The 13,204-nt window shown below is 41.8% G+C and overlaps 1 protein-coding gene across 2 annotated transcripts in view; it reads right to left on the bottom strand.

The window, feature by feature from the left end:
* The window catches only part of NOS1AP (nitric oxide synthase 1 adaptor protein), a 314,730-nt gene that overhangs the window by 189,150 nt on the left and 112,376 nt on the right, over nt 1–13,204 (bottom strand). The gene's annotated exons all lie outside the window — the stretch shown is intronic.

The following is a 13,204-nucleotide window of genomic DNA, read 5'->3' as shown; positions in this document are numbered from 1 at the left end:
TTTTTTCAAAGTACTTTGATTTCTATTATAGTCTGACTTCCACAGTCCATGTGGCAATGGGAAGTTCATCTAGCATCTCTTCCCTGTTTCTGCTTCCCAACGACTCCCCCTTGAGAACTGCTGCCCTTTGGCCCTCACTCATTCCAGTCTCACCCTGCTACTTCACTGCAGCCTGGAGCAGACTGCACATTCCCAAAGGGCATGTTTTATATTTGTGTTCATCCTTCCCAACATTAACAAAGCATCTACTATGTGCTGCACACCACATCTTCTGAAATCCCTGCAACATACGGAGTTCTCTGCTGTACATCTGGCCTCAAAAATGTTAAATGTGTATCAATCAATAGATTCTAGTTTAATACAGAGAGAGCTTGGTATCAACCAAACTAGCAAAGAAATGAAGACAGCATCGGTAAGTAAAACCCACTAAATGGTGAGCCCTCATGTCACCATTAGGCATTCCCAATTCCTTTATCATCATCAAGTATGTTGCCTTCTGACGCAGAAGCATTTGACAGATTTCCATTTTACCACATTTTCCTCCAAACATGACTGGGGGAAAGGCCAGACCAAGAACTGGTAAGAGAGTGTATAGATACAGAAAACCCAAATCTTAACAAAGCATTGAGGCACTGATAACTGTTCTCTAACTCCCGCATTCACACAACCAACTCTAAAGACTGTGTCCTATCAGCAAAAACTTTTTAATCTCATTTACCCCTTTGGTCCAACAGTCTAATTTATTTAATCATTTTGACAGTGGCTTACTTTTTATTTAGAGCCAATTATGTACCTGGCCCCAGACCATGACCTATAATGGGCAGGGACAATCAACGATATATGACTGCTCTCCAGAAGCTGACAATCTGGTCGGAAAGATAAAACTCAATCCAAGAACAACAAGGACTTATGGGCTATACATGAAACAAGATTTCATGAACAAGATTAATATGGGCTAGAGTAGTTAGGGTATGCGTCATAGAAGAGAAAAAACACAAGAAGTGAAAAAAAGGATGTCAAATGGTAACAGAAGAGATGAAAGGCATTTCAAGACAAGAGGGTAGGCATGAATGAAGGAAAAGACATGGCAATAGAAATGGTAACTGGGGAAGCTGGAAGAGAATTCAAAGGGGTACCCAGTTTGCATGAAGCAGAGGATGAGCATTGCAGAAGAGGAATAAATTTAAAAAAGAAAAAGTCGGCTAGAGAATTTTGTTCATGTATTTATTTAATGCATACATACTGAGCCTGTCATATGTGCCAGGTGCCATGCCAGGTGCTGGAGATGCTGGGATGCAATGGTAAACCTGACATTACCAGTGTTTTCAAGGGTCTAGGAGTATGGCCTCGTAGAGAGAAGGCAAGTACACTGGTGATTAAAGGACAGAGTGATAAATGCAATGAGTAAGTGCGAGGTACTTATGGGACAGTAAATATGGAGCACCAACTTCATGCTAAGAAATAGTAGTTTGGTATTAATATTAATAACTGTCAATGCGATTATTCATGATGACACCTTCCATTTATTGAATATCTACTATGTGCTAGGTACTATACGAAGCACTTTATATATTGTGTCACTGAATCTTCAGAGACCCTCTAGTTACTACCCCTATCCCATTTCACCAGAGACAAAGCAGATTTTACAAAAATCATGGAACTGCTAAGCGGCTTCCATAAGTCCAGAGAACATCATCTCTGGCTTTTCCTCTACCACGAGGCACAAGCAATCCCAGTCCAGACAAACCTCACAGGAGTGATTGGATAGGGTTAATGCAATACACCCAAGGGAAATGCTGCTGGCCAAGTCCTCCAAAACAATGCTGGATATAAAATTCCAGCTCCTGCAAGGTCACTTTTTCAGGACTGAATGTGCCAACCCAATTTCAAATGGCTCTCGTAGGATAAAAATGAAGTTCTACTTCCTAGAGGAATTAATATGCCCCTCCTGCCTCCCCTTCTGTGTCTCCCAGCCCTAACCCCCGAGGAAAGCAAGGGCTGTTGGCGAGACACTGTCTCAGATCTAAATACCAGACCAAAGGTAAAGAGAACACTGGCAACCTTGCCAAATCCCCAGGACAGCTTTTATGTGCTCCTTTTGATCATCTGTGAGATCATTTAAGAAAAAAAGACCATTTTTATATCCAAGAGCCCCTCTGGAACAGAGTACAAACCTTGAAAGGTTACAGGAAACTTTTCCACAGACATGGAACTTCCAGCAGGAAAGGAGAAACCACAGTGCCCTTTGAGAAAACGTCTCAACACAAAAAAGGGCACAGCCAGCACTGAAGGTTAGTTAAATATGGGGAGGACTTTCCTCAGCCAGAGAGAGGGCCTCCCAAACCACTGCAAACTCACAACCTACAGAGATTGACCAAACAGGCTCTCTGCAAACTAGACTGGGCAGAGCATCCTGCAAACTCTCCTCAGCCAAGGGAACAGAATCTCTGCCCTATTAAAGTAGTAATGGCTGTTTTGCTTCCTTATTTTTTCAGAGAGATGGAGACATAGAGGGGTCTTGTGAGATGGTAATTGGGAAGTTGGGAAATTGTGTTTGAAAACCAGATGGAGATGAAAAGAGGAGTCTGAGATGGGAAACAGGGCAGATATATCTGGGATGTTTATTTAAGGCTATGCATGGGGAGCTCTGCAAGCAGAGTGTGTATATCTGACACTTGTTGAAGTGACAGCCCTGGATCTCTGCAGAGCCTATGAGACGGGAGGCCTCAGCAGCTGTCACACTCCAGTAAGCTGGCAGCTCTGCCTTGGCTCTCCTGGCAGATCCCTGCCAATAGCTCAGATGGAAAGGTAACCACTTAATTAAAAAGAAAGAAAGAAAAGTAAAGAAACATCTAAAAGAGAGCAGCAGAACCTAATACTGAGAGGAAGGGGTGAGAAAACAGTTATCTCAGGCTTTAGAAAAAGGGTCAGGAAGAAATAGGAAAGATCTAGCTTGATTTCTGGAAAGGGCTCCTTTTCCCTGGCCCCCTCTAAAATCAGGATTCTTTAGGGAATTGTCAGAAGAGAAGGGAACAACTCAACTAAATACAGATGGAAACCAAGAGAAGTTAGAGTCTCTTGGCTGCTATTCAGCAAGATAGACAAACACTTAGTAAATGGTCAAGGCGAAAAGGAAGCAAAAATAATCCATCAGCACGAATTCTTAAACACTCTCTCCTTACTCCATTCAGACTTGATTGCTTGTCTAGCTCCCTTTCTAGCTCTCAGGCCATTCCCACTTTATCTTAGAGCCTTTTCAACAGCTTGCATACCCAGCAACTGCGAGTTCCCTGGGTCTATCCCTTTATGCCCAGAGACTGGGACATGCTCCAGGACAAAATGCCCCAGAATCTTATCTCCCTTCACCTCAGCTTACCTCCACTTCAGCCTGGAAGAGCCCTGAAATCTGCCTTAAGATAATTCAGAAGAGACAACCTGTCACTTCTGGGATCTAGAGCTCTTATTATTATCAAACAACCCAGGCTTCCAGCTTTAGCTCCTTTCCAGCCACTTCACAGCATCACTCCTTAAGGCATTTCGGTATTTCTTGCAGCCTGAGAGTCATCTTTTCACTACAGTTAAGAAAAATCTGTAACTATTGTAACTATCCTACAACATCCTGAATGTTCCCAAAAGCTCACAGTGAGTTCTCTCATCACAGGAATTTTTCTGCAGAGGCTGTCAGTTCCTGACACATGGGTACACTCTTGACTTTTACCTGTGGTCAAAGTGGCATGTTAGATAGAGGGTCTGGCTGAAATCAGGAGACTGGAATAATTCCCTTGCTAAGTCTCCCCCATAGTCTCTATAAAGGAAGGGAGGATATGCTCTGCTGTGCAAAAACTCAGGAGACCTGAGCATTAAACTGAAAAATAAAACATGTATCAGATCCACACCGAAAGGTGCAAAATCACCTGAGGAAAACAGAAAGGTGCCCAGGCTGGTAAACCTGACTACAAGTAGATTGAATTATTTTAAAAATCTATATTTACATATATCTAAATCAGCAAAGGGATTGGCCAGTGGAAGCACAGAAAAGCTGAGACATTAAGCAAAGAGGCAGTGCCCACTGAGGCACAGGCCAGGGAAAAGTGGCCTTGCCCAAAACCACATGGCAGGGGACAGCCTTTCTGTGGTGGTAAAGGCAGGCTTCAAGCCTCTTTCTTCCTCTGGTTCCTCTAACACAAGTGCCATTTGTATCCCTTGTTCTGAACCTACTGTCCCTAATGACCAGGCCTGTTGCACCAGGCCTTATGCTATGCTCAGAGTGCCTTCCTCCCCACCAGCTACACACCAACACAAAAACCCACACATCATCCCTTTTGAACTTTCCTGAGCCCTTTCCCAGTTCAATAGGACAATCTGCAGAGTAGCAACTTTCACACTAGAGTCTAAGACACTTCTTGAAAAAACCCTGGATAAAGGCAGTCAGGTTGATGGTTCAGACCAGCAGTTGTCAAGCTTGAGCACACATCAGAATTACCCGGAGGGTTTGTCAAACACAAATTGCTGGCCTCACCCCCAGAGTTTCATATTCCATAGGTGTTGGGTGGGGCCTGAAACTCCACATTTCTTACAAGTTCCCAGGTGAGCCTGACACTACTGCTCTGGGGATCACATTTTCTGAATCACCGGTCTGGACTATTCAGATAATCCAGGACACAGAGGTGGGAGCCCAAAAACACTGTCATTAAAAACCCCAGACAATTTCCTTAACTTCCAGGGGACAACCACTCCCTATCTAAGTAGCAGTGATATAGAACCCACTAGCTCAGCACCAACCACATGCCAGGATCTACATGACCACTTTGGCCTGAATTATCTAATTCTATATGAGTAGGGTAATACCTAGGCTAAATGAATGGTGTGACTTCAATGACATTATTACCATAATTAAAGTTAATGGGCCAACTTTCTTCATTAGAAAGATCAAGAATGAGTGGCAAACACAAAGAGGTCAATTACAGGATCAATCTGAGTTGGACTCTCTCTTACCCTCAGGCCTCATCAATGGGAGAGGAAGAGGAAGAGAATGTAGCCAGCTATCTAGGAGAAAGCAGCAAGAATTTCTGGAATCCCTTATCTTCTTCTGCCAGCCCAAACACAGATCCCTCAAGTAATTCAGTAAATCAAAGAAGACATGCTAAAGAGTCCTGGGGGACTGTACCTCCATGTGGGCAAAACCTGGTAATCTCAGATCTGTGGGTTGTGGAGAGGAAACAGAAAGAAACAAGCTGTGCAGCTGCCTTCACAAACACCTACACTATGGTGCACTACACAGAAAACTCTTCCAAGCAGGGAAGATGCCCCCAGGAAAGAACAGTCAGAAGCAAGCTAGGAAGAAACCCTACCCCAGGAAAGAAGCAAGTGGGGCCAGGGCAGAAAGATCCTCAGAGTAGTGCCTGTCTCTTAGGGAACTCAGGGATATTTTCCAATCTGATGCTCCTGTGTGAATAGTGTCCGTGGTATGGGGCACGCTGAGAAAAATCAAAGTGATGCCAACAGAAGAGCTGCTTTACATAAGGCTGATACGGACGGGCAAGTCCAGTCATGGCGTGTTAGACTGCGGTGGACTGGGGAACAACTCTGTCGGATTCTGCTTACAGAGTCTCCCACAAAGGGCCCCTGCCCATTTGGGACTCTAGAAAAGTAACATGATAGGGAGACATTGGTTTTGGAAAAAGACACTGCCCTCAAAAACCCTGATGATGGGTACCCTAGCATCTCATCCCTCTTCCACTGCTCTCCTCAGACCATCAGAATGTGACCAATTCCTGAGGTTCTCAGACATTAAGGGACAGAAAGGTAAACACTGCATGTTCTCATTCACATATGGAAGCTAAAAAAAGTTGATCTCATAAAAGTAAAAAGCAGAACAGTGGATCCTAGAGGCTGGAAAGGGTAGGGGGAAGAGGGGAATAGGGAGAGATTTGGTAAAGGATACAAAATTACGCTAGATAGGAGGACTAAGTCCCAGACTTCTACACCGCTGCCAGATAACTATAGTTAACAAAAATATATCGAGTTTCAAATAGCTAGAAGGAAGATATTGAATGTTCCCAACACAAAGAAATGATAAATGTTTGAGATTATGAATATGCTAATTATCCTGATCTGATCATTATATATTCTATATATAATGATATTAAGATATCATTATATACCCCATGAATATGCATAATTATTATGTCAATTAAAAATAAATAAAATCAGATTGTTTAAAAAAAATGTGTTCAGAGAAGAAAGAAACCTTGAAGTTGAAGAGCCCATTCAAGCAGGGAAGGACAGCTGATAAAACTAGAGATGTTTAGCCTAGAGAGATAGCAGAGTCAAGTATCTGAAGGGCTATCACAGGGAGAAGAGATGAAACACGTTCTATGTGAACATGGCCAGAGAGGGGCGGGGAGGTTAAGACAGAGACTGCTAACGTTACATTATTTTTGTAATATCTACTACAAAAAGTTAAGCTCCGCAAAATCTCACTTGGCATCAATTCAGAAGCCTGGATTACAAAAGGGGAAGAAACTCACTAGCCATGCCCTAGAAGGTCTCCATGATCTGGAACTGGCCCCTCTTCATCTTCACTAGAGGGTGTTCTCACTCACTTCACTCAACACAAACCATCCCTCTGTTGCTGGGAGGGGCCCAGCTCACTGCTGCCTCCCAATCTTGTACCTGCTGATCCCTCACCATGAACAGATCTTGGCAAGCCTGGCTCATTGGCAATATTCAGGTTTTAACTCAAAATGACCCCTCCTTAGAGAGGCCTTCCCAGACACTTTCAAAGTAGCCCTACCTGGCCTGCCCCAGAATCACTCTCCATCACATCACCCTCTTTATTTAGATAAAAATAATTTTCTCTTTATTTATTTTCTCTTTATTCTCTCCACAGAACTGACCACTCACACTCTCTGATGTTACCCTGTCTACCGTGTTTTTGTATTATAACCAGCCTTTCCCATTTGAACATAAGTTCCATGAGAAGAGAGATCTCATCTATCTTATTTACCTGTTTCCCAGTGCCTAGAACATTCTGTCATACTGATACTCAAATATTTGTCTATTAAATGAATATTTGTTGAAACACCAAGCATAGTCCACTTCTTTGAGTAAGAGAAATCTGATTCTGTATGCAAAGGTGTTTCCTTATCCATCCAAATTACGGAAATTAGTTTGCTTAAGGTAAGAATTAACAGACTACTAACAAAAACATATCAGTTTTTTCTACAATAAATAATTAGAAGAACTAAATGAGCACCTTAAACTTTTTCCATGTTTCAAATAGATGAAGTCTGCCTAGACAGGAACACATTTTGGTTTTTTATAATGGCATTTTCAAGTGACAATTTCTGGGTAGTTATTAATAGCTGAAATGTTCAACATATAAAAAACCATTCTTAGACCTCCTATTGTAAGGGAAAATGACATGATACAACTATCATAACACATATACTATAATGCAAATTAAAACTTTATATACACGAAAAACACTAAAATAATATATTCCCCCCCCAACCCCCGAGATGAAGTCTCACTCTGTCAGCCAGGCTAGAGTGCAGTGGTGCGATCTCGGCTCACTGCAACCTCCGCTTCCTGGGTTCAGGCAATTCTCCTGCCTCAGCCTCCCAAGTAGCTGGGACAACAGGCACAAGCCACTGTGCCCAGCTAATTTTTGTATTTTTAGAGATAGAGCTTCAGCAGGTTGGCCAGGTTGGTCTCGAACTCCTGACCTCGTGATCCGCCCGCCTCAGCCTCCCAAAGTGCTGGGATTATAGGTGTGAGCCACTGTGCTTGGCCTAAAATAATCTTAACCAATTGTTCAACATTTGAAAATAAAAATAGAGACATTTATTACACTGTTATCATTCAACAAAACTCACTGCACTTCAAGGAAGGCACATAAGACCACTACACATGCAGCCCACATTCAAACCACCTCTGTCACTTTTCCCAAAGATTTGACAGAAGCCAGCCAGATTGCCCTCTTGTGCTGATGTTGAAAAAATTTAGGCACCTTCAACGTTTGCCAGAGTCGAGTTGTAGGCTGTGTGGCATATATCAGAGCCCACAAACAAGAGTGCTGCCCCTACACTCTAAAAAATTCTATTTCGATACAGCAAGTGATCCAGGTCTTATAAGATATTAACAACAGAGCATTAATCAAGCATTATGGAAATGGCCTATAAAGAGACAGTGTGTGAGCCCAATTCCAGCAACAGAAATATAGAGAAGAATTATCTCATTAAGCAGAAGTTTGTGGAACAGAATACTGAGTAGCTTTCCAGCAGGCCACAGATAATTTACAAAATGATCGCAAAGGGCACCATTTGCTTATACAAAATAGCATCTTTTATCTAAAAACTCCAACAAGCCATTTGACCAGAGGCTGTTTTTGTTGAAGTCTTCAACATGAGAACTGGTCCCAGTTTTCAAGAGTCCAGCCACTTTCTCTACGAGGCAGATGGGAAAACAGTCAATGGGTAATTAAACTGGTTTTGGCTTTGGGCTGCTGCTAGTTTTCCTTGCTAGGAAGGGGCTTCTTCACAGTAAGATGGCAAGCCAGGGATAATGACAAGAATATGTTATACCACCACATTTTACTTGGCCCTCGGAACTCCTCAAAATGCTCTCTTATTTCTGATTTCTACATGGCCTCATGAATGTAGCTGAATCAAGCAGCAAACAGCCTGGCATCTGCCCAGCACATCACATGGCATCATAGACACGGGAAATTTTCAATCAGGACAGCAGGCAAATGTTCATGGCTCTGAATATGGCTACAATTGCAAGGCTACTCTGATTCCGATCCAGCTCAAGAATTTGCCTAATCCCCTCATTGTCACTGACCTATATTTCCATGAACTGTCTCCAACATCCTCTACTCAGCCATTTTCACAGATCTGTAACACCTCTACACATTGGAGAGGGTGGTAGAAAGCCAAACACATTCTCATACTCAGAGAGTATAATACTGGGGGGCAGGAGGAGTCAATTTGACAATATAAGTGTCAAAAGCATTAGAATTCTCCATACTCTGGGATGTAACAATTCCATTTAGAAATTTATTCTTAAGGAATAATTCTGAATGTATATAGTGATATAACTACAAAGATGTTGACAACTGTGAGAAACTAGAAACAAGCTAAATGTCAAAAAATGGGATCTGGTTAAATAAATACATGCATTAATAGAATGTAACTATACTCAGCCATTAAAAACAATGTTGTAAAGGAGTATTTAAAGATGTAATCATATAAACTATTAAGTGAATAAAGAAGACCACAAAACTTTATGCATGGTGGCTGAGTATGGTGACTCACACCTGTAATCCTAGCACTTTGGGAGGCCTAGGCGGGTATATCACTTGAGCTCAGGAGTTTAAGAACAGCCTGGGCAACATGACAAAGCCCCTCTTTACAAAAAATACAAAAAATTAGGCAGGTGTGATGGTGCGGGCCTATAGTCCCAGCCTCTTGGGGGGCTGAGGTGGGAGGATCACTTGAGCCCAGGAGGTCAACTCTGCAGTGAGCTGAGATCAGGCCACTCCACTCCAGCCTGGGTGACAAAGTGAGACCCTGTCTCAAACAAACAAACAAATAAGCAAACAAACAACAACAACAACAAAAACCCAACAACACAAAAAACCTTTATGCATAATAACATTTCATTTTTATTAAAAACACTCCATTTTTGCAAAAATTGCAATCTGAAAATCTGAAACAGTGTCAGTCTGCTCAGGTTGCTATAACAAAAGTGTCATAAACTAATGGCTTAAACAACAAACATTTACTTCTCAAGTTCTGGAGGCTGGAACATCCAAAATCAAAGTATCAACAAACAGATCCAGTGTCTGGTGAGGGCCTGCTTCTTGGTTTGCAAAGGGCAGTCTTCTCACTGTGTCCTCACACAGCCAAGAGAGTGAACTTGACTCTCCTTCACTTCTTCTAAGGACACTAATGCCATCACGAGGGACCCACCCTCATGACCTAATCCAAACCTAATTATCACCTCTTGATATCCCACTGGGGGTTAGAGTTTCAACATATGAATTTGGGGGAGACACACTCAGTTCACCCCAAGAAGATGTGTAACAAAATACTTAATAGTGGCTATTTCCAGCCAGTGGGAGAGATCTGGTTTTTGGGGGTTTTTTTGTTTTTTCCTTTATCTTTTCAAAACACTTTATACAATATATATGAGTCAGGCTTTACATTAAAAAAAAAAACCCAGAAATTACTGTTTAACAATAATTAAATGCACTGCGGAAACATCTCACAGGGTTAAACACCCATCTGTGGGATGATCACAACATCCCAGAACCAAACGCAATGACATTAGGATTTCTGCCAGTGACATGCATCATAACATGGTGCCAACCAGAATGTTGCTTCACTGAGCGTTTATTAAGGTCTTAAATAAATGGTGCTGAATATAGACCCATCGCACCAGGAATACCCCATCTTGATGCCATAACTACAAGTGTTATTTTAACATTTACAAAAAATATGTAAGTAAACAAAAAGTTAAGCAAAGCAACTATGAAAGGAAGAGGAGAAGGAAGACTTTGCTTTTCTAACCTCCAGGCAGCAACTTATCATCAGGCTTAGCCCCTTCTAGGACCTGCTCCTAAAGCTTGAGAACAATCTCAGAACTTCAGTAACTCCTTATCTGACAAGGATTCAGAATTAAAATATGATTCCAGAGGAGGGAGAGTGCACACATGCTTTCTTTCTGGAATTTGCATGCATAAGGTTTTGTTTTTCCTCCACCACAAATCCCATGACATTCCTCATTATTATATTTGACTTTAATATTGTAAGTACATATGCAAAAATGCAACTTTTGAAACTGCCTTACTATCCTATAAGTGATTATAGCAACCCTAGACAGTAGGTGAGAATGCTCATTCCTACAGAAAATCAGAGGTAGAAGCCTATGCAATGTGTCCCAATGCACATGGTAAGTTAATAGGAGAGCCTAGCTTTCAGGACACAGCTGCTGACTCAGCAGTCTCCTCACATTCCAGGCTTTTGCATAACTGGCTGTTCAGATAACCCCCATCAAGACCAGAGTTCTTCAAGGCACCAGGTTATTGACCAAAAGGCAAACGTAATCTGTATGGCCACCAATTCTAGGAAGTAGGGCAGAATTATGTTACCACAGAATGAAACACAAGCTGACAACTAACGTCACCAATACAAACAGTCAGTATTACAAGCTGCATCCTCCCCAAAGATGTCCACATACTAATCCCCAGAACAGTGAACATGTTACTCTACACGGCAAAGGTACTTGGCAGGTGTGATTAAATTAAGGCCCTGCAGATGGAGAGATTATCTGGATTAGCCACTGGTACAATGTAATCACAAGAGTCCTCAAAAGTGGAAGAGGGAGGTAGAAGAGATACATCTATGGAAGAATGGTCAGAGAGATGCAATAATGCTGGCTTTGAAGATACAGGATGGGGCCACGAGCTGGGGAATATCAGCAGCCTCTTGAAGCTAGAAAAGGCAAGGAAAAGGATTATCTTCCTGGAGCTCCAGAAAGAAACAGCTGTGCCAGCATCTTGATTTTAGCCCAGTGAGACCCACAGTGAACTTCTGATGTACAAAACTGTAAGATAAATGTGTTAAGTCACTAAGTTTGTGGTAATTTGTTACAGCAGCAATAGAAAATAATAAGGAGACTATATTGATTATTCAACAGCTGAAATCACAGTTCTCACTGCAACACAATAAAGAGGACTACAGCTTTGATTTAATCTAACTTTCTTCCTTCAGTCAGTCTCAGGGGAACTACTGGAAAACACGGTTGCCACGTTCTCTCCAGGCATCCTATGGAGACCTTTCCCACTGTGTGGGACATGTTATTGGTGGAGGAGAAAGGATGTTAGTTAGACTGTCCCATGATGTGGTGGAAAGAGTAAAGTGCTGGAGTCAGACAAAGTGGGGTTTAAATCCCAGCTCTTCCACATACCAGATGCAATAATCCATCCAAGTCACAGTTTTCTTAGCAGTAATAATGTAAAAATACAGGCCAGGTACATGTTGTTTTAGTGCACTTCGCTTTGTTGTGCTTTACAGATACTGGGTTTTTTTTTGTTTTACAAAGTAAAGGTCTGTGGCAACCCTGTGTCAAGCAGGTCTATTAGTGCCATTATTCTAACAGCATGTGCTCACCTCATATCTATCACATTTTGTTAATTCACACAATATTTCATACTTTTAAATAATCACCTCTGTTATGATAATTTGAGATTCGTGATCATTATTGTTAGTAATTTTTGGAGGGCACCATAAACTGTGCCCACATAAGGCAGTGAACTTAATCCATAAATGTGTATGTGTTCTGACTGCTCCACCAACCAGTCATTCCCCTGCTCTCTCCCTCTCCTCAGGCCTCCGTATTCCCTGAGACACAATAATATTGAAATTAGGCCAATTAATAACCCTACAATGGCCCATCAGTGAAGTGGTCACGTGAAAGGGAGAGTCATACCTCTCTCACTTTAAATCAAAAGCTAGAAATGATTAAGCTGGGTAAGAAAGGAATGTCCAAAGCTGAGATAGGCCGAAAGCCAGGCCTCTTGTACCAAACAGTTAGTCAAGATGTGAATGCAAAGAAAAAGTTATTGAAGGAAATTAAAAGTGCTACTCCAGTGAACATAATAAGAAAGCAGATAAGAAAGCATAATAAGAAAGCAGAGCAGCCTTATGGCTGATATGGAAAACGTTTGGACAGTCTAGATAGAAAAATCAAACCAGCCATAACATTCTCCTAAGCCAAAGCCTAATCCAGAGCAAGGCTCTAACTCTTCAATTCTATAAAGGCTGAGAGAGGGAAAGAAGCTGCAGAAGAAAAGTTCAAAGTTAGCAGAGGTTGGTTCATGAGGTTTGAGGAAAGAAGCTGACTCTGTAACATAAAAATGGAAGGTGAAGTAGCAAGTGCTGATTCAGAAGTTGCAGCAAGTTATCCAGGAGATCTAGCTAAGATCACTGATGAAGGTGGCTACACTAAACAACAGATTTTCAGTGTGGATGAAAGAGCCATCTATTGGAAGAAGAGGCCATCTAGGACTTTCATAGCTAGAGAAGAGAAGTCAATAATTGGCTTCAAAGCTTCAAAGGACAGCTAGTGATACAGCTGGGGACTTTAAGTTAAAACCAGTGCTTATTTACTATTTTGAAAGTCCTGGGGCCCTTAA

Source organism: Theropithecus gelada, chromosome 1, assembly GCF_003255815.1.
Source record: "Theropithecus gelada isolate Dixy chromosome 1, Tgel_1.0, whole genome shotgun sequence".
Classification (NCBI taxonomy): domain Eukaryota; kingdom Metazoa; phylum Chordata; class Mammalia; order Primates; family Cercopithecidae; genus Theropithecus; species Theropithecus gelada.
The sequence above is the reverse complement of the archived record's forward strand: the minus strand, read 5'-3'. Positions and strand labels throughout refer to the sequence as shown.